Genomic DNA, 22,075 nt, shown 5'->3' with positions numbered 1-22,075 from the left:
CAGAGGGTCTAGCACTATCCAATGGAAATATAATGTGAACCACATGTGTAAGTATAAATTTTCTATTAGGCACTTTGAAAAGAATGAAAACAGGTGAGAATTTTAATATATTTTCTTTAACCCAATATATCGAAATATTTTTTTCAACATGTAACTGATATAAAAACATTATTAATGATATAATTTTTCTTTTTCTATAGTAAGCCTTCAAATTCCATGTGTATTTTTCATGTAAAACAATTTTAATTGGGACTAGCCACATTTCAAGTACTCAATAGCAATTATGTGGCTGATAGAACCATTTTGAAGGGATCTAATGTATTAGATTCGGCCTCCAGGAAACAGCCATGCTGCCATCTGGTGGTTACATCGTCAAATAGCACCCTGAGCACCCACCTTCGCCGGGACCCTGCGCGGACACTAAAGACACACCTAAGTTACGTGCTTCCTGCCCTGGAGTGCCCTCCATCTAGTGGGAGGGAAAAGGCTAGCACAAAGAACCAATCTTTACAGCTTGTGAAGTATCAGAAGAGAAGGCTCTTACAGTGCCCTGGGATTTGGAAACACCTGGGATGATACTTAGCCAGAGCTGTGAGAAGGCTCTAGGAACAAGGAGGCATTCATGGATGAGAGGATGGAAAGGGGCACGGCCTGCTTGGGGCCACGTGATAAATAAGCAGCTGCCTTGAGATGAGAAGACTCTTGGCCAAGCCACCAGCATCTCTCACCTGGACCATGGAAATTGCTTTAAAAAATACTTTAAAAAAAAAAAAAATTAAGTAATGAATTCATTCAGTGATTCAAAATCCAAAATATACAAAAGCAGAGTCTCCTGTGCACCCCCACCCCCTAAATACCTTGTTCTCCTTTAGTAAAGCATCACAAGCAATGCCACAATAACCTGTACACAGTTATTGTACTTGTGTAAGTATATCTGTAGAATAAATTTCTGGAAATGTAATTATTAGGCCCAAAGATATGTGCATCTGTAATTTTGATAGATCATGAATAACTTTTAAAAAAATTAGCTTTATTTAGATATAATCTGCATACAATAAATTCACTATTTTAATTGTGCAATTTGATGAATTGTAAAAATTGTATACAGTTGTGTACAATCATGATATAGAAAGGCCCTTTGCACGAATCCCCTCACCAATGCCCCCAGCCTCTGACAACCACTGATCTGTGCTCTGTCTTTATAAGGTGGACTTGCCCAGAATGTCATAGGAATGGAATAATACAGAATCTTTTCTGTCTGGATTCTTTCACTTAGCATATGAATTGTGCAGTTCATCCGTGTTCTTACACATCACATATGAAAGCAGTACTTATTTGTATTGTTAAATAGGATTCTATGCTATGGATACATTACAATTTATCCATTCACCAGTAGATGGATATTTGAGTTGTTTTCAGTTTGGGGCTATTATGACTAAAGCTCTTTATGAACATTCAAGTGCAGTCTTTAAACTTTCGGTTCTCCTAGGTAAGTATTTAGGGCTGGAATTGCTGGGTCGTATGGTAAGTGAATATTTAACTTTATAAAAAACTGCCATACTGTTTTCCAAAGGAATTGTACCATTTTGCATTACCACCAGCAGTGAGAGTTCCAGTTGCATCACATCCTCACCAACATTTAGTACAGACGGTCTTTTTAATTTTAGCTGTTCTCATAGTTGTGTAGGGGTATATCACTGGCTTAACTTCACATTGCTCTGATGCTGCACGTGGTCCATGTGCTTATTTGCTATTTTTATTCATTCTTTGGTGAAGTGCCTGTTCCAATCTTTTGTCCATTTTTTGATTGAGCTGCTTGTCTTCTTATTGTCAAGTTATATCTTTATATATTCTAGATATAGGTCCTTTGTGGGATATATGCTTTGCAAATATTGTCTGTGTTGGCCTACTCATTATCTTACCAGTGTCTTTTGATGAACAAATGTTTTCAATTTTGCTTAAGGGCTCCAATTTGCCCATCTGTTGTCCCTGGGTTGCCCCTGTTCTTGGCTTCATCACAACGGAGGAAGAAAACCTTTCTTCTGGTTCTCACTTTCTAAGGCAGAATTCTCCTGCATTGGTCTGGCCTGTGGTTATTGTCTAGGGCCATGTCTTCCATTAACCGCTTCTTGTACTCTTTCCCTGTTTTCAGATTATTGAGAGAGAAGTATTTTTTGTTTCAGGTTTAAATTTATAATTTAAAAATAATTGCCATTAATGCCATTGCCCAAAGGCCATCGGGGAACACACTACCTATAGTTAAAGACAGATTTATTACTCTGCAATCAGGAAAAACATACACTATAAGGAGCTGTGTGGGACATCTCAGAATGGGGGGTGAGCGTTGTGAGGGTCAGTCTGGGGGCTGGAGTTAGTCAGAGGATGGTACTGGCAGGGATTATTCCGAATTTATAAATTAGGGACTTACTGTAACAAATAGAGATCTTATTTTTAGAATGTACATGTCTGTTTATGTTACTCTTGGACTAGCTTGTCTGTGGTCTTAGAACATATGGGTCTGTTAGAACAAACTGATGTTAAAAGTTTTAATTTATAGTTTGTGATAAATGTCATAGTTTTGGTTTGGTAGAGTTTATCTCTTTTGTGAGTCAAGGTACATTTTGAAAATTGTAATTTCTCTTTCATTTTTATCTATTATATCATCCTGTGGATTTTGGATTACTGAAGTGCAAGCTTCAATAATATAAGATTAAGATAGTTTGCAAATAAGTGGGAAAGACCAATAGCTCAGTAAAGGCTATTGGGCTAGTGTATGACTATATAGAAAATAAGACATTCGTATCTCTGGCACCTATATTTATGATTCACATTATATAAAACAGATTATAAATAAAGTGTCTAAATGTATTGGAAGGCTATATGAGAGTATTTTTATAATGTTGATGTGAGGAAAGTATGTATAATAAAGATATAAAAGCTAGAACATATAAGAGAAAACATTTATATGACAAAAGATTAAGAATTGTCATACACACACACACACACGCATACATACCGGGGGTGCCAAAAACATGTATACAAGTGGACACTTTGGTTAACATTGCTCAAGCAGTAGTTTGCCATAATCAGAAGTGTTTGGACACTGATGGTAACCTCTTTGAGTACCTCTTGTAATTGCAGAAGTCAAATGTGACTGTATTCATCTTTTGTTATCAGTATACATTGAGTATTACAATGTTAATACAGTTTTTCCTTTCTTAAATTGTGTATACATATTTTGGGCAGCCTCTGTTTATATATACTCATATGCTACAATCCAGGAAGAAGACAGCTTGTGGAGTATGGTTACCTAATGACATCCGGCTGCTGATTCCTTCAGGTTCACCTAGACTTTGGAGCTGAGGTCACACTGTTCTTGGGGTGGCTCCACCAATGGCTGAGCAACACTGTATGGTGTGAGGGCCTAGCAATCTCTGCCCAGTGTGGGGCTCTCTGATGCAATCTGCGTCAGATACTGATGGCTCCCTTGCCCAATCCTGCTTCCTCTCTTTTCCTTTCACAGAAAAAGTACTTCCTAAGAAACCCTTTGCACTCCTAACTCTATCTCAGCATCTCCTTCCTGGAGGACCTAACAGACACACAACTTAAAAGAATAATAGGAAAATTTACAAACAGAAGGCTAATTCACAGAAGGATAAACATGAAAAGATGCTCAACACCACCAGTCATTAAATATAATTAGGGAAATGAAATTTAGGGTACAATAAGACAAATTTTTGTCTATCATACTGGCAAAAGTTTTTAAAAAGTCGAATATCTGTGTTGGCTAGTGCAGAAAAAAGACTATTCCATGATGTAAGCGCTGCCTGAGCGCTGCTGGACCTGCCAGCTGCACCTGGGGCAGAATAGAAATTGCTTCACAAAAAGTCCCCTCAGACACTCTCCCACCCCTTCCGTATGCCCCACGAGGTGTGCTTGTTTGTTCTGGTTCCTGAAACAGGCTGTTGCCCCACCAGGGGGAAATATGATAGGTATGTTTTTCCTTATCTGGGGCAGGATACACCCCATACTCCTATCCATCCTGCCGTCCTATATAACCCCTTATAGTACCTGCCCCACAGAGGATATCCATGGCATCCTGGCGCTACTGGGGTGCACCTTGTATGTAACTTCCCTTACTAAACGCTTTAAAATTTTTTTATTAAGTTTGTTGGGGTGACATTGGTTAACAAAATTATATAGGTTTCAAGTATACAATTCTATAATACATCATCTGTATATTGCAATGTGTGTTCACCACCCAAAGTCCAATCTCCTTCTGTCACCATATATTTGACCTCCTTTACCCCTTTGTACCTCCCCCAAATTCCCCTTTCCCTCTGGTAATCACCATACAGTTGTCTGTGTCTGTGATGTTTTTTTGTTTGTTTGTTTGTTCATTTGTTTCAGTTTTAGTATGTATCCCACATATGAGTGAAATCATATTGGTCTTGTTTTTTACCGTCTGACTTACTTCATTTAGCATGACAATCTCAAGATCCATCCATGTTGTCGCAAATGGCAGTATTTCATCTTTTCTTATGGCTGAGTAATATTCCACTGTACATATATACCATATCTTCTTTATCCAATCACCCATCAAAGGACACTTTGGTTGTTTCCATGTCCTGGCCACCGTAAATAATGCTGTAATAAACATGGGTGTACCATATATCTTTATGAATAAATGTTTTCAAAAATTTCAGGTAGATACCCAGAAGAGGGATTGCTGAGTCATAAGGTAATTCTATTCTTAATTTTTTGAGGAAACATCGTAGTGTTTTCCATAGTGGCTGTACCAATTTACATTCCCACCAGGAGGGTATTAGGGTTCCTTTTTCGCTACAGCCTCTCCAACACTTGCTATGACTTATATTGTTGGTAATAGCCATTCTAACAGGTGGGAGGTGGTATTTCATGTAGTTAGATTTTCATTTCCCTTATGGTTAGTGAAATTGAGCATCTTTTCATATATTTGTTGGCTATTTCTGTGTCTTCTTGGGACAAGTGTTTGTTCAGGTCCTCTGCCCATTTTTTAATTGGATTATTTTTGTTGTTTAGTTGTATGAATTCTTTAACCCCTTAAAGGAGGTATTGTTTGCAAATATCTTCTCCCATTTGGTTGGTTGCCTTTTTGTTTCGTTGATGGTTTATTTTGCTGTGCAGAAACTTTTTAGTTTGATATAGTCCCATTTACTTAGTTTTGCTTTTACTTTCCTTGCCTTTGGGGTCAAATTCATAAAAATTTTCTGTAAGACCCATGTCTATAAGTTTAGTAGCTAGGTTTTCTTCTATACATTTTATTATTTCAGGACTTATATTTAGGTCTTTGATCCATTTTGAGTTCATTTTTTGTGTATGAATAGCAGTCTAGTTTCATTCTTTTGTATGTGGCTTTCTGATTTTCCCAGTACCATTTATTGAAGAGGCTTTCTTTTCTCCATTGTATGTTTTTGGCTCCTTTGTTGAAAACTACTTGCCTATATACGGGGGTTTATTTCTGGGCTTAAATTCTGTTCCATTGGTCTGTGTGTCTGTTTTTCTGCCAATACCATGCTGTTTTTGTTATTTTTTAATTTTTTTGTTAGTTTCGGATGTACGAAACAATGTAATAGTTAGACATTTATACCCTTCACAAAGTGATAACCCCTCTTCCCCAATCTACTACCCTTGACATTGTATATAGCTGTTACAATTCCATTGACTCTGTTCCCTAACTAATTAGAACTAATCAGACTAATCAGAAACAGTCTCAGAGATATAGAGAAAAAACTAAGGGTTGCTGGATGGGAGTGGGGTGGGGATGAAGAAGAAGGTGAGGAGATTAGAAAACACAAATTGGTAACCACAATATTGCCACAGGGATATGAAAGATGATTTGGGGAATATAAGCAATAATGTTGTAAAGATTTTGTAGGGTGTCAGATAGGCATTTGTCTTATTTGGGAGACCACTTCATGGATGGTGTAGATGCCTGACCACTGCACTGTACACCTGAAGCTGATGCTGAATAATACTGAATGTCAACTATAATTTAATACCATGTGGTTTTGATTATTGTTGTTTTGTAGTATAATTTGAAGGCAAGGAGTGTGATACTTCTGGCTTTGTTCATTTTTTCCTCCTCAGGATTCTTTTGGCTATTTGGGGTCTTTTGTGGTTCCATACAAATTTGACGATTATTTTGTTTTATTTATTTGAAAATGCCTTTGGAATTTTGATGGGGATTGCATTAAATCTCTATATTGCTTTTGGTAATATGGCCATTTTAATTATGTTGATTCTTCCAATCCATGAACATGGAATATCTTTTCATTTCTTTGTGTCTTCTTCAATTTCTTTTAATAATGTCTTGTAGTTTTCAGTATATAGGCCCTTAAGATTATTCCTAGGTATTTTATTCTCTTTACTGCAATTGCAAATGGAATTGTTTTTTTTTTTTAATTTCTTTTTCTGAAATTTCATTGTTAGCATATAGGAACCCAATGGAATTTGTACATTGATTTTGTATCTTGCAACTTTACTGTATTTGTTTATTGTTCAGAATAGATTTTTGGTAGAGTTTTAGGGTTTTCTACATTAAAAAAAATCATGTCATCTGCAAAAAGTGACAATTTTACTTATTCATTCCCAATTTGGATGTCTTTTCTTTCTTTCTCTGGTCTGATTGCTCTGGCTAGTACTTCTGGTACTTTGTTGAATAACAGTGGTGAGAGGGGGCATCCTTATCTTGTTCCTGACCTTAGAGGGAAAGCTTTCAGTTTTTCATCTTTGAGTATGATATTAGCTGAGGGTTTGCCATATATGGCCTTTATTATTTTGAGGTACTTCTGTATCCATTTTATTGAGTGTTTTAATCATAAATGGATATTGTATATTGTCAAATGCTTTTTCTACAACTATTGATATGATCATATGATTTTTATCCTTTATTTTGTTAATGTGGTGTCTTACATTGATTGATTTGCACATGTTGAAGTATCCTTCCACCCTTGGAATAAACCCCACTTGATTGTGATGTATTATATTTTTAATGTATTGTATTCTATTTTCTGGTATTTTGTTTAGGATGTTTGCATCTGTATTCATCAGAGATATTGGTTTGTAGTTTTCTTTTCTTGTGTTATCCTTGCCAGGTTTTGGTATTAGGGTAATGTTAGCCTCATAAAATGAGTTAGGAAATATTGCCTCTTTGCCTCTTCTTTAACTTTTTAGAAGAGTTTGAGAAGGATACGTATTAAACCTTCTTAGAATGTTTGGTAGCATTCACTAGTGAAGCCATATGGTCCTGGACTTCTACTTTTTGGGAGATTTTTGATGATTGTTTCAATTTCCTTACTCTTTTGGTCTACATAGATTTTCCAGGTTTTTTTTGTGATTCACTCTAGGAAGGTTATATATTTCTAAGAATTTGTCAATTTCTTCTAGCTTATTGAATTTTGTGGCATATAGTCTTTCATTGTATTCTTGTATAATCCTTTGTATTTCTGTGGTGTCCATCATAACTTCTCCTCTTTCATTTCTGATTTTGATTATTTTAGTCTTTTTTATCCTTAGTGAGTTGAGCCAGAGGTTTGTCAATTTTATTAATCTTTTAAAAAAACAGCTCTTTGTTGCATTAATTGTTTTTTTCTATTTATTTTGTTGTTGTTGTTTTTGTTCTCTATTTCATTTAATTCTACTCTAATTTTTATTATTTTCTTCCTTCTGCTGACTTTGGGCTTCATTTGTTCATCTTTTTTTATTCAAGATGTCACATTAGGTTGTTTATTTGGGATTTTTGTTGTTTCTTGAGATAGGTCTGTAATGATATAAGCTTCCCTCTTATTACCACTTTTGCTGCATCATAAAAGTTTTGATATGTCGTATTTTCATTTTCATTTGTTTCTATGTATTTTTATTTCTCCTTTTATTCCTTCTTTGACCATATCATTCTTTAGTTGCATGTAGTTTAATCTCCACATATTTGTGGGTTTTCCCATTTTCTTTTTGCAGTTGATTTCCAATTTCAAAGCATTATGGTCGGAGAATATGCTTGGTATGATTTCAGTTTTCTTAAATTTGTTGAAGTTAGTTCTGTATCCCAACATATGGTCTATTCTTGAGAATGTTCTATTTACATTAGAGAAGAATGTATAATCTAGTGTTCTGGGATGAAAGGCTCTAAACATTGCTTTTGTCCATTTGATCTAATGTGTCATTTAAGGCTGATATTTTCTTATTGCAATATAAGGAAATTTCTGTTTAGATGATCTATCCAAAGCTATTAGTAGAATATTTAGGTCTCCTACTATGATTGTGTTTTTGTCAGTTTCTCCCTTTAATTCTGTTAGTAGGTGCTTTATATATTCTGGTATAGGTGCATATATATTCATAAGTGTTATGTCTTTTGATATATTGTCCCCTTTATCATTACACAATCTCCATCTTTGTGTTTTGTTTCCTGTTTTATCTTGAAATTTATTTTGTTAGATATAAGTACAACTACACCCACGTTTCTCGGGATGCCATTTGCTTGGAGTATCATTTTCCACACTTTCACTTTGAGTCTATACTTGTCCTTGCAGCTGAGATATGTCCTAAAGGCAGGATGTGGTTGGGTTTTGTTTCCTGATCTAATCCACCACTGTGTGCCTTTTTATTGGTGAGATCAGTCCATTTAGCGTTATTATTGATGTATGAGGGTTTCTTATAGCCATTTTATCTTTCATGTTCTGGTAGCTCTGTGTCACCATTGTTTCGTTTCCCTTGTGTTTATGTCTGTTATTTTAGTTTGGTGGTATTCTATGATTTTTTTTCCCCATTTCCTCTTTTTTTATATTGTGTCTCATCTGGATTCTGTGTGTGTATGATCATTAGGTTTATACAAAAGAAAGTTGCATATATGCAGTAGTCCTTTTTCTTCTGAATGCTTCTTATCTCTATTCCCCTTTGCAAATTCAGAACTTTACCCCCTCCCCTTTTATGTTTTTGTCATCACAAATTATTCCTATTTATGCTGTGAGTTTATTTCTGACTTGCAGTAGCTATTGTTTCCTCCTCCTCCTCCTCCTCCTCCTCCTCCTCCTCCTCCTTCTTCTTCTTCTTCTTCTTCTTCTTCTTCCTTCTCCTCCTCCTCCTCCTTCTTCCTGCTTCCTGCTTCTGCTTCTGCTTCTGTTTCTTCCTTTCCTCTCTCTCTCTCTCCCTCCCTCTCTCCCTCCCTCCTTCCCTCCCTCCCTTCTTTAAATTTTGTTATACCTCCTTTAAACTTTGTATAATACACTATTCTGAATAAGGTTTGCACTTTCCTGCTTCTGTCTACCTGTTAGTCATCCTATTCATAGTTTTGTATCCTTTTTTATTTTTGTTTCAGGTAGACTAACCCCCTTAAGTATTTCCTGTAATGCAGGTCTTATGGTGGAAAATTCCCTCCTCAGCTTCTGTATGTTTGGAAAAGTCTTTATTTCTCCATCATATCTAAAGAATAACTTTGCTGGGTATATTATTCTTGGCTGATAATTTATCTCTTTCAATATTTTATTTCATTCTCTCCTAAGTTGTAGAATTTCCGTGAAAAAAAATCCTATGATAACCTAATAGGATTTCCTTTGTAGGCTACTGTTTTCTTTTCCCTGGCTGCCTTGAGAATTCTTTGTCATTAATTTTTGACAGTCTTAATATAATGTGCCTTGGAGAATGCCTTGGAGAGTTGAGATAAGTAGGTGTTCTGTTTGCTCCTTGGATTTGAGGATCCAGCTCTTTCCATAGGTTTTGGAAGTTCTCATTGACTATTTGTTTGAATAGGCTCTCTGTTCCCTTCTGACTCTCTTCTCCTTCTGGTATACCCATTATGCTTATATTGCTCTTTCTGGTGGAGTCAGATAGTTCTCATAGAGTTCTTTCATTTCTTTTAATTCTCAAGCCTCTGTCTTCTTCCATCTGCATCATTTCTCGATTTCCATCTTTGATATCTCACTAAATTTTACCTCTGTCTGGTGAGCTCTATTTCCTAAGCTTGCTAGTTCATTCTTCACCTCTTTTATTGAGTTCTTCAACTCCAGAATTTCTATTTGGTTCTTTCTTAAAGTTTCTATCTCTTTGGTAAAGTACTCCTTTTGTTTGTTCATTTTATTCCTGAGTTCATTAAACCACTTATCTGAATTTACTTGAATCTTGTTGAGTTTTTTCAGAATTGCAATCTTGAATTCTCTGTCATTTAAATCACATATTTCCATGTCTTTAAGTTTATTTTCTGAAGATTTTTTATTTTCTTTCTGAGTGTCCTTGTTACCTTCCTTGGTCATTCATAGTACTTGATGGATTATTTCTCTGAGTAGGCATTTATAGGAATGAAATCTTTTTTTTTTTTTTTTTTTTTTTTAAATAAAAGAGTGACACTTCTCTATTTAGTAGGTTGTTTAAAAAAAAACACACGTATTTCTTTTGTTTTTTAGTAGATGGTACAAAAGTTCAAATTTTTTATTGTTGTTTTCACTGCTCTGGCTTCTTGGATCTCTGCCAGGCCATGGAAAATGCCCCGTATTCCCTGGAGAGATGGGCATCTCCTCTGTGACCAGGTTACTTTGGTCTCAGGACACCAAAACCATAGGGGAATGTAGTGGGCAATGGGGTTCCAAGTCCATGAAATCCCAGCACTACCCCCCTACAACCAGACACTGCCAGCAGTGCTGGACTGCTTTAGATGTCCCAGGTAACCCTGCTGGGATCAACCTTGATGGTGGGCTGGGAGAGGCCAGATCTTGAGTTTTTGGCTTTGTTCTTTTCCCAGTAATGGCGGCTGCCAGACCTCAGCTGCCTCACCTCTGTATCTTCAACCCTGTCTCTGGGATCAGATGCAGGGTGGGTCTGCTGCTCAGGGAGAAATGCTTCTTCCTCTCCAGTTCACAGGACTGCAGACAGTGTGCTCTGCAATCTGACACCCACTGCTATGGGCTCATCACTAGCTCTGGGAGGGCTATCAATCTCCGTACTAGTTATAGGTCTAGCCAATATAGGTCTAGACCATATATTAAAGTTTTATATGGCTCTATAGTATTCCATTCCAGTAGTCTATATGTGTGTCCTTATGCCAGTACCATACTGTACCATAATTACTGTAGCTTTGTAGTAAGTTTCGAAGCTGGGAAGTGTGAGTCCTCCAAGTTTATTCTTTTCCAAGATTGTTTTGGTTATGTGGGGCCCTTGCAATTCTATAGGAATTTGAGGATCAGCTTGTCCATTTCTGTAAAAAAGGCCATTGAAATTTTGATAGTAATTACAGTGAACATATAGATCCCTTTGGATAGTATTGACATCTTAATAATGTTAAGTCTTCCTATGCATGAACACAGAATGTCTTTGCGTGTATTAAGTCATCTTTAATTTCTTTCAGCAATATTATGCAGCTTTAGCATACCAGTCTTTTAACTTTTGGTTAGATTTATTCCTAAGTATTTAATTATTTTAGGTGCTATTTTAATTTGAATTGCTTTCTTAATTTCCTTTGGGATTGTTCATTGCTGGTATATAAAAAATACAACTGATTTTTCTGTTTTGATTGTACCCTGCAACTTTGATGAATTTATTAGCTGTAGTACCTTTCCTGTGAATTCTTTAAGATTTTCTATAGATAGGATCATGCCATCTGCAAATGGATAGTTTTACCTCTTCTTTTTCAATTTGAATGTTTTTATTTCTTTTTCTTGTTTGATAGCTCTGGCAAGAACTTCTAGTGGACTGTTGAATAGCAGCAGTGAAAGTGGGCATCCTTGTTTTGTTCCTAATCTCAGAAGGAAAACTTTCAGTCTTTTACCATTGAGTATGACATTAGCTATAGGCTTTTCTTAAATAACCATTACCATGTTGAGGAATTTTCCCTTTATTCCTAGTTTTCTGAGTGTTTCTCATGAAAGGACATTGGATTTTGTCACATAGCTTTCCTGCATCAGTTGATCATCTTCCCCCCCCCCCCCTTCATTCTATTAATGTGATGTGTTACATTGATTTTTTTATGTTGACCCACACTTGCATTCCTGGAATAAATCCCACTTGGGCATGGTGAATAATCTTTTTAATATGCCCGTGGATTTAATTTGCTAATATTTTGTTGAGGATTTTTGCATCTATATTGATAAGGAATATTGGTCTGTAATTTTTCTTGTGACATCTTTATCTGGCTTTAACATTAGAGTAATTCTGGCCTTGTAGAATGAGTTAGGAAGTGTTCCCTCTTCTTCAGCTTTTTGGAAGAGTTTGACAAAGGTTTATGTCAATTCTTAAATGTTTGGTGGAATTCTCCAGTGAAGTCATCTTATCCAGGACCTTTCTATGTTGGAAGATTTTTTATTATTGTTTCAATCTCTGTACTAGTTACAGGTCTAGCCAAAATTTCTATTTCTTTTTGAGTCAGTTCATGTAAATTGTATTTTAAGAATTTGTCGATTACTTCTAGTTTATCTAATTTGTGATTGTACAGTTGTTCACAGTATTCACTTCAAATCCTTTTTGTCTTTACTAGATTAGTAATAATGTTCCCACTTTCATTTCTCACTTTAGTTATTAGCATCTTTTCTCTTTTTTTTCTTTGTCATCTATGTAAATATTTGTCAATCTTTTCAAAGAACAAATTTTTGGTTTTATTGATTTTCTCTATTGTTTTTCTAGTCTCTTTTTTGTTCACCTCTTTATTCCCTTCTTTCAGCTAGTTTTGGGTTTAGTTTTTTTTTTTTTTCCCTAGTTCCTTAAGGTGTAATGTTAAGTTATTGATTTGAAATATTTCTTCTTTTTTAAATAGGCATTTACAGCTATGAATTTCCCTCTGCATCTTAATGCAGATATAAATTTAGTTATTTAAAGCTATGCATTTCCCATACATTTGGTATGTTGTGTTTTTGTTTACATTCATCTCTAGATTTTTTAAATTTTCCTTGTGATTTATTATTTTTTCCATCAGTTGTTTAAGAATGTGTTATTTAATTTCCACATATTTGTGAATTTTCCAATTTTCCTTGTGATATTGATTTCTCACTTCATCCTGTTGTGATCAGAGTAGATATTTTGTATGACATCTACTTTTAAAATCAATTCAGACTTGTATTGCAACTTAACATATGATCTAACCTGAAGAATGTCCCAGGTGTATTTTAGAAGACATTTGTATTTTGTTATTGTTGGGGGCAGTGTTCTGTATACATGCTAGGTCTGATTGGTTTATTGTGTTGTTCAGGTCTATTTCCTTATGTATCTTCTCTCTGGTTGTTCTATTATTGATAGTGGAGTATTGAAGCCTCCAACTATTATTGTAGAACTGCCAATTTTTGCTTCATATATTTTTGAGGGTCTGGTATTAGGTATGTAAATCTTCATAATTTTGTATCTTCTTGCTCTATTGAAACTTATTAATATATAATGTCCTTCTTTAACTTTTGTAAGCTTTTTTGATTTTAAGTCTACTTTGTCTGATATTTTATAGCAACCCCAACTCTCTTTTGGTTACTATTTGCATCCTTTCAATTTCAACCTATTTTTGCCTTTGGATCTACAGTGAGTCTTCTGTAGAAAATAGATAGTTGGATCATGCTTTCTTTAAATCCATTCTGCCAATCTCTGTCTTTAAATTGAAGAGTTTAATCCATTTAAATTTAAATTACTGATAAAGAATAATTTAATTCTTCCATTTTGCTATTTGTTTTTTACATGCCTTATAGACTTTTTGACTCTCATTTCCTCTATTACTGACATTTCTGTGTTCCATTGATATTTGTAGTGAAAACTTTAATACCTTATAATTTCTTTTTGTGTATATTTCTTAGATATTTTCTTTATGGTTACCATGGGGATTACATTTAACAGGCTAAAATCATAAAAATCTAATTTGAATTGATATCAACTTAATTTCAATAGCATATAAAAACTCTGCTCCTATATATGATAGCTTTACTTCTTTTATATTATTGTTGCCACAACTTGTATTTTATAAATTGTATACTCAGTAACATAGATTAATAATTGTTTTTATGCATTGCCTCTTAAATCATGTAAAAAATGAAAAGTGGAGTAACAAACCAAAATTACATTTATACTAGCTTTTATAATTGCCCATGTATTTACTTTAACCTCAGATCTTTATTTCTTCATGCAGAGTCAAATTACTGTCTAGTGTCTTTTCATTTCTATCCGAAGGTCTCCATTTAGCATTTTCTTGCTTGAGCAGTCCAGAAGTAATAAACTCTTCCAGCCTTTCCCAAAGGGACCTATGGCCTTTACCAGGGTGACTGTACATGGGGAAAAGGGAATAATCAGACCTTTTGGGGATTACTGGACACTGGCTCTGAACTGATACTAATTCCAGGAGACTCAAAATGTCACTGTGGTCCACCAGTTAGAGTAGGAATTATAGAGGTCACATGATTAATGAAGTTTTAGCTCAGGTCTATCTCACAGAGCCCAGTGGGTCCCCAAACCTATCCTGTGGTTATTTATCCACTTCCAGAAGGTATAATTTCAATGATATACTCAGTAACTGGAGGAATTCCCACATGGAATCTCTGATCTATGGAGTAAGGGTTACCATGGTGGGAAAAACCAACTGGAAGCCACTAGAACTGCCACTACTAGAAAAAAAGTAAAAGTGGTATTGCATTCCCGGAGGGATTGAAGAAGTTAGTGCCACCATGGCTAGTAGTCGGTTTCCAAACTTTCTTCTGTGGTTTCAAAGCTTAAGCACCAATAAAGAGTTTACAGAAATGTCCCCTTTCTTCCTTCATAGCGCTCAGTCACTTCCACTGGATTGAGCTCAGAGAGATATGAGAGCATGACTGCACTTGTTCTGGCCCTGTTGTCTTGAGGCACTCTTTTCTTGATGATCTCTGCTGTGGTATGATACATGCAACGGCCTTCCATACCACAAGATATTTTCAAAATAATTTATATTTCATCATGCTGCATCTCTGATTTCTGTTTCTATATTTATTTTGTGAACTAGCTTAATTTCCCCCAAATAAGTAACTATATTCTCAAGCATTCCAAATTGATTTAAAATCATCTTTCTCACCTTTCCTCCCTTTCTCCCTTCCTTTTTACTTTCCTGACTCTCCTTTTAGTGCCATTTAGCTGACTTGTATCATTATCACATTGATTATTGTAGTTTTATATTAAAATGCTAGTAATAGAGCAAATTGAGCTTTATTATTTATCACTATATTCTTGATAAATATTACCAATGTAGTGATCTAGATAAGTATTAGAATTACTCTGTGGTGTTGAAAATATGCAAATAATGTTTTAATTATATTAAACTTACAGCTCATTTTATGGGAGACCTTAAATTTAGGCATCTTTAAAATTTTATTTATATTAGAATATGTATAATTCTGCATACATAATTCATGCAAAAATGAAAGTAACTTTTAAGATTTCTGCAACATATTTGACATGCTTCTTCCTCAAATTTAATATACAAATTATCTCAATCAAGCATTTAGGCCTAACTTTGTTCCATTACTGAGGCAAAATCCTTTCAGTACAGTAAGTCCTCACTTAACATTGTGGATAGGTTCTTGGAAACTGTGGCTTTAAACAACACAACATATAATAAACCAATTTTACCATGGGTTAATTGATATAAACAAGAGTTAAGTTCTGATGGTATATTTCTGGTTATAAAAACATCACCAAATTTCTAAATAAAGACCCAAAACATTTCTAATATTAAACATTGAAATAAATGTGATATAGACATATGTTTAATAAAGATTAATAAAAGCAAGGTACTTATTTTCCAACCCACTTATTCCAGGTCAGGGTTGAGGGTGGCTGAAACCTACCCTGGCAGCTCAGAGTGCAAGGTAGTAACCAGCGCTGGACAGAATACCCTTCCATTTCAGGGTGCACTCAACTCACACACCCACACTCACTCAGATGGTGACAATTTAGACATGCCGATTAACCTAACACGTACATCCTTAGGATGTGGGAGAAAACCGGAATACCTGGAGAAAACCCATGTAGACATGGGGAGAATGTGCAAGCTCCACACAGGCAGTGCCTGTGACCAAGAATCTTTTTTTTTCTCACCAACATTATAATGAAACTACATTGAATGAAACATTATTCAAGGGCCTGGTGTACTGTACTCCACACCATGTGATTTATGAAGATTTGCACCATGTCTGATGGGAACAGGCACTATTACTGGCCCTATGTGAGCTCACAGTATTTCTCTCTAATCCTTTCCAGTGCTTCTTTCCTGGGGGTTGCACATGCACATGTTGGTGGTTGGTACTCCACTGATACTTGAGGATGACCCTCCTCTATCCTGTGACTTGAAATTTCTCTCCATGGGGCAGTTCAAGGGCCTACCTGGTTCTTTACCCGTCTCTCTGAGTTCATTGTTCTTCACTGTCCTATGTCCAATGGCTTCAAACCTGTTGTTTCACGTATTTTCTCCTTTTTAAAGTTCTTTTTTAGACAAGAGGCAAAATCTGGTTCCTGTTACTTCATTTTGAGCAGAAGCAAAGAGGAAGTAATTTGAAAACACTTTTGTCAAATTCCTAGAAAAAAAGTGTGTCTTTCTTTATAAAGACTTTGATATGTTTCTGAGCTTTCTATTCTGTTACACCTAATCAACAATTTTTGTATTAGTAATTTTAATTATTGAGCTTTAAATGTTTTCACGTTTAGCTTTTCATTTTTTCTTGTATTTTAAAAAAACACCTTAAGAATCTTCTCTTTAAAAAAGAAAAATGCGAGTAACTTTGGCATTGTTTAGAAATTCATTACGTTTAAATGTTTAAATGTGAAAACACTGGGGAGAATCTGCAGGAAAGAGGACAAATACACATCCAGCTAACTAATCTTTCCATTTTTTAAAAAAATGAACAAAAGTTACAAGGACCCTATAAATTAAAAGAGAGAGATTTTAGTGCTCACCAGAACCACCATGTACCCCAAAGTCAGTTTGGTTTTACTTGTCTAATTTTTCACAATTTCTACCAGAGCCCAAGTATTACAGTTGTAATTCTGACAAGTGAGCGCGGGCTCCAATGGAGCTGAGGGGGCAAGTACTAGAGGCCGTCATTGAAGGTCCAAGCCCAGTGGGACTCTGTCTGAGAAGGCGGACCCCGATCCCTGGGGTATTGTAGAAGCGTAGTCCACCCGGGGGAGGTTTGGGTAGTGTGGGTTCGCCTTCTGGAACATTGTGGATATAGCAGACTCCTCTCCGGAGGCATTGAGGGTAGCGTAGTCCCTCGCTCCAGGGCATTGTGGTAACGTAGTCCCGCACCCTCGGAGCGGTTTGGTAGCGACAAACCGCGCCTAGGCGCTTCAGGGCCGTTGTCGTCTCCTCCGGAGCATTGTGGGTAGTGTGGCCCCGCGCTCCGGCGCATTGTGGGTATTGTAGTCCCATCACGGGACATTGTGGATAGTGTAAGCCCCGCCGCTCCGGGGCATTGTGTGTATTGTAGCCTCGCGCTCGGCGAGCACCATGGGTAGCGTAGTCCCTCGCCCCGGGGCATTGTGGGCATTGTAGTCCCTCCCTGGGGCACTGTAGGTATCGCTCTCCCACGCCCCCCGTGGGTAACTTGGCGCGTGGTGGCCGTCCTTCGGCTCTTGTGGTGAGCGAGCCCGCAATGGATGCCCGCTCCTGGGGAAGGAGGGTTGGAAAACTGGGGGAGGGCGGGAGGAGGATGGCTCACTCTGGCCGCGGATTCCTTGAGGTTTGATTTCCCGGGTGGGATTCGGGGGCTGGGTGCGCAGCGTCCTGCCCTGTAGGGGCCGGGAATAGTTCGCGTAATTTGGGGAACATGGGCACCCCTGGCTCGGAGCAGACGTCCCCACAGTTGTAGCCGGGAGGCTCGGGCTTCCTTCTTGGGTGTTCATGGGGGGCGAGCGGCTGGGTGGTGCCCACCGTGGTTGTGGAGGTCCCGCTTGACCCCCGAGGACCCGGGTTTGGGGGGAAGCGTTGGCCTAGAGCAAACACCCAGACTTATTTGAATGGTGAGGGGCGGCTGGGGCCCAGTGACCGGGGTGGGCGACCTCGGAGCCCTGGGGAAAATGAAACGGCCTAGCGGAGTCAGCCATGTGCTGGCTTGCGTGGGAGTCCTTGTGCCCCCCATGAGCTTCGGGACACAGAACTTTCACCAAACCCCACGGTGCTGCTGGTTGACCCCTTGAATTACTCGGGGTGAAGCAGGGGTAAGACATCCAGACTTAAGTTCTTATTTTTAACTTTTCATTATGAAAACATTGCAAGCATACCCAGAAGTAGTTGTGAAGTTCCATGGATTCATCACTCAGATTCACCACTTATCAACGAGAAGCTGTCCTTTTCCCCTACATCTGCAACCACCAGTGTGCATCTTTTTGGGCATTGTCTCTCCGCAGGGACCTATGCCACACCTGCAGTGGGAGACCCCACCTCTCTAGGGAGAGTTCAAATCCAGGTCTGCCCCTTTCTCACTGAAGCTGTTGTCATTGTGGAAAGGTAAAACTTGTATCTGGCACGTGCTAAGTCCTCAGTAATGTTAGTGTTTTTACTAAATCCCATAGGCACAGAGATGATGATGTCATGCTGGGTGCCAGCATGACGTCAGAGCAGGTTTTCTTTAAAACCCACACCCTAACTGTCCCTCGGGCTGTCCTTCCCTTCCTGGTTCTGATACTTTAGTGAAGAGGACCCAGCTGCAGGCCCTGGAGCGCCCTGAGCTCCCTCCAAGTCCAGAGGGGCTGCCTATGAGGGAAGGGAGAACTCCTAGGGGTCTGGAAGCTCCGTCTCAGGTGGGCAGAACTTCCTTGTGTTCCTGTGGTGTCTTTGCTTATCATGGAGGGGATGCACTGCTTTGCTGTCCTTGCTATCTTGCTGGTAATATCCGCTTTGGGCTCAGCTGCAAGTGGTTTCCAAGGAAACCAGGACTGTACTTGAAGGGGCACACCCCTCTACCCTCATTCAGTGGCGTCCCGACGTCTACAGGGAACACCCTCCCAGACAGTCATGCAGCTGTATTCTCAGGGCCTTGCAGTGCTGGCAAAACAAAGGTGGTGAGAAATAATGTTTTGAGAGCAGTAGTCCGGTGTTGGAGGTGTGCTTTCAGTTCACTGCCATGGTTTATTTCCTCAGCCATCTTGTACATTAAATAGTAGAATTCTCATTTTATAGAGAGGGAAATGTAATAACATTTATCTTGGAGCTAGCTATTCTTTAACTTTCAAAGTTTTAATGATAAGTTAAAAGTTTTCATTAAAAAACTTGCTCTATTTTTCAAGTTCCTGTGAGACATCTAATGCTGATAAAATTTTCTGCTGATACTTGGTCCCAGTCCCTAATGACATTAATGGCACCAACAGAAGGCAGGAATCACACCATCCAGTGTTTGCAGTTTACTCCTCCCGCCCCCTTAAGGTTTCTTCTACTTTCCTTATTTTGGGGGTGTGAAGGGAGATGGGTTATTAAATTGAAAATTATGAAAATTTTACAAATACAACCAAAAGCAGTGAGAATACTGTAAGAGCACCTGTGTGCCCCTCGCTTAGCTTTAGCAATTGATAACATTCTGCTCTTCCTCTTAGTTTTTTCTGAAGTATTTTGCAGCAAATCCCAGGTAACATTTCACCTGTAAATACTTCAGTATGCATCTTTTTTGAATAAGGACTTTAAAGAAAACAACCTGGATACCACGTTACACCCAACAAAGTACACCCACCAAAATTCTTTAATGTCATCTGATAGTCAGGCTGTGTTCAATTTCCCCAGTCATCTCAAAATGCCTTGCTTTAAAGCCTGCTCTCAACCCAGGTAAGAGGCATGTGCAGGACAATACTGGGAATCCTGCCTTCTGTATACCCCTTCACTTTTCTTCTCACCTGTTCTAGCTCTGGGATCTTTGTTAATGGCACGATTCTAAGATTCTACTACTGTATGACCTCAGGCTTCTTGCCTCCTTGTTTTCGAGATTTCTCACTAATCTGATGAGTCTTGTCAGCTCTTCCCTTTCTCCTTTCTCCTCACCTTTACGTTAGCTGAGCATATTGTCTTTCCCCATGTTCTAGTTCATCTTCATGTTACAAAAGGGTCCTCTATTGTGGGTTCTGAAGTCAGATTCTGAGTCTCCCCTACTACTGATGCTGTGACCTTTGCATTTGCCTTCCATCTGTGTCCCTCCCTTTTTCTCATCTGTGAAATGGGGCTAATAGCAATGTCGGGGTTGTGAAGTGGAAATGTGATCCCACTTTGGAAGGGCTGAGGGTGCCTGGCACATAATGAGTGCTCAGGAAATGGTGATGGTGATTATCCATTCTGAACTTCACCCCCAATGAGCCTTTCCAGAGTCATCCTTCACCCTGCACTCCAACTGGACTCTGCTTTATAGCCACTTGGGAATCTATTCTAGTCCATGCAGTTTTATACCCTCATGCCTTTATGCTTCACACATTCACCCTTGTTAACCAACTAGCTCAGATGTTTCTTCAGTGCAAAGATTTCTGAGTGTTCTCAGAAAGCACTCCCACTGTCCCCTTTAGTCCCAGAGCACTTAGGCATGAAGACTGGGGCTGGCATGGTGCGTATCAACTGTCTAACTGTCCCGTTGGTGTTGAGATGGTTCTTTGAGGGACAGGAACCTTGTCTGGCTCCTGACTCCTCTTGGGTCACGGCTTGGCACTCAGCTGTGAAGGTATGAGGGGTTGTCCTTTCTGCATGAAAAGGGACATTTGTGTGGGGAGTGATGGAAACTCGATGGGAAAGGGAGTTGGGCTGTTATTGGGGAGGGTCATGGGTGCTGGAATAATAGGTGTGGATCTTGTTCTGTGGTCAGTGGCAGCCACTGCAGAGTTTTGACCAGAGGGGAGGTCATGATTTCTTCCTTCACTTATTACCTCTTCTCTCTGCTCCCCTTGAAAGTCACCAAGAGAGTTGTCTACACTTGATAAATCCCCTTTTTTCTTCACCCAATCTCTGTTTCATTTCCAGATATTTGGGATTTTTCTAGATGACTTATTGTTACTGATTTCTTATTTAATTGCATTCAGATCAAAGGACAAATTATGTGTAATGTCAGTCCTTGTAAGCTGTGAGTTATTTCAGGACCCAGCATATACAGTGTCTTGGTGAATTTACCATGGGCCCTTGAAAAGAATGTATTCTGCAGTTGTTGGGTGTCATTCTAATAATGTTAGGTCAAGTTGGTTGACTGTTATGTTCAGATCTTCTATTATGATGTGTTTAGTTATTTTTATCAATTTACTTAACAATAGTTTAATCAATTTTATCTATTAGTAGTTATTTTATCAATTACTGTGACAAGGTGTTAAATTCTTTTAATTAGGATTGTAAAATTGTCTATTTCTCTTTTAATTCTGTTAATTTTTGCTTTATGTATTGTGAAGCACTTATAAAATACAAATATATTTACCTTTAGTATATTGTTCTGATGATTCCACCCTTTTATTACTATGAAACATCTCTTTGAATCTCTAGTAATACTCTTTGTTTTGAAATATACTTTATCTGATATTAATATTGCCACTCCAGCCTTCTTATGCTTACTGTTTGCATGGTACATCTTTTCCCATCCATTTTCTTTCCGCTGACCTGTCTTTATATTTTAAGTGTGCTTCTTGTAGACATCATGTGGTAAGGTCTTGCTTTTTTATCCAGTCTGACAATCTTTGCCTTTTAATTAATTGGTGGGTTTATTTCATGTAATTATTGGTATGGTTAGATTTAGGTCTCTCCATTTGCTGTTTGTTTTCTATTTGCCTCCTCTGCTTTTTGTTTATCTGTTCTATTCCTGCCTTCTTTGGGTCAATTGATTATTTTTTGGAGTTCCTTTTAATTGCCATTTAGCCATACTGCTTTGCAGTTTTACTTTTTATTTTTAGCGATTGCTCTAGATATAACAATATAAATCCATAACTTTTCAGTCTGTGTAGAGTTAATATTGAAATAGTTCATGCAAAACAAGCGATCCTGCAGTCCTCCTTTCCCCTATCCGTTATGCTGTAGTTGTCATATGTATTGCATCTATATATGCTATCAATCACACAAAGTGATTTCAAGATTTTTGCAATAAACAGCCATATGTATCTTTAAAAAATTAGGAGA

The 22,075-nt window shown here is 37.7% G+C and overlaps 1 protein-coding gene across 1 annotated transcript in view; it reads left to right on the top strand.

Annotated features, from left to right (window-relative positions):
- Nucleotides 1–17,448: 17,448 nt before the first annotated feature.
- ZNF169 (zinc finger protein 169) overlaps nucleotides 17,449–22,075 on the top strand; it is a 32,331-nt gene continuing 27,704 nt past the window's right edge. The window contains exon 1 of the mRNA XM_074331514.1: nucleotides 17,449–17,591. The gene's annotated coding sequence lies outside the window, so the exon portion shown is untranslated. The remainder of the gene's footprint in view (nucleotides 17,592–22,075) is intronic.

Source organism: Rhinolophus sinicus, linkage group LG04, assembly GCF_036562045.2.
Source record: "Rhinolophus sinicus isolate RSC01 linkage group LG04, ASM3656204v1, whole genome shotgun sequence".
NCBI lineage: Eukaryota > Metazoa > Chordata > Mammalia > Chiroptera > Rhinolophidae > Rhinolophus > Rhinolophus sinicus.
This window is presented reverse-complemented; position numbering and strand designations above follow the sequence as displayed.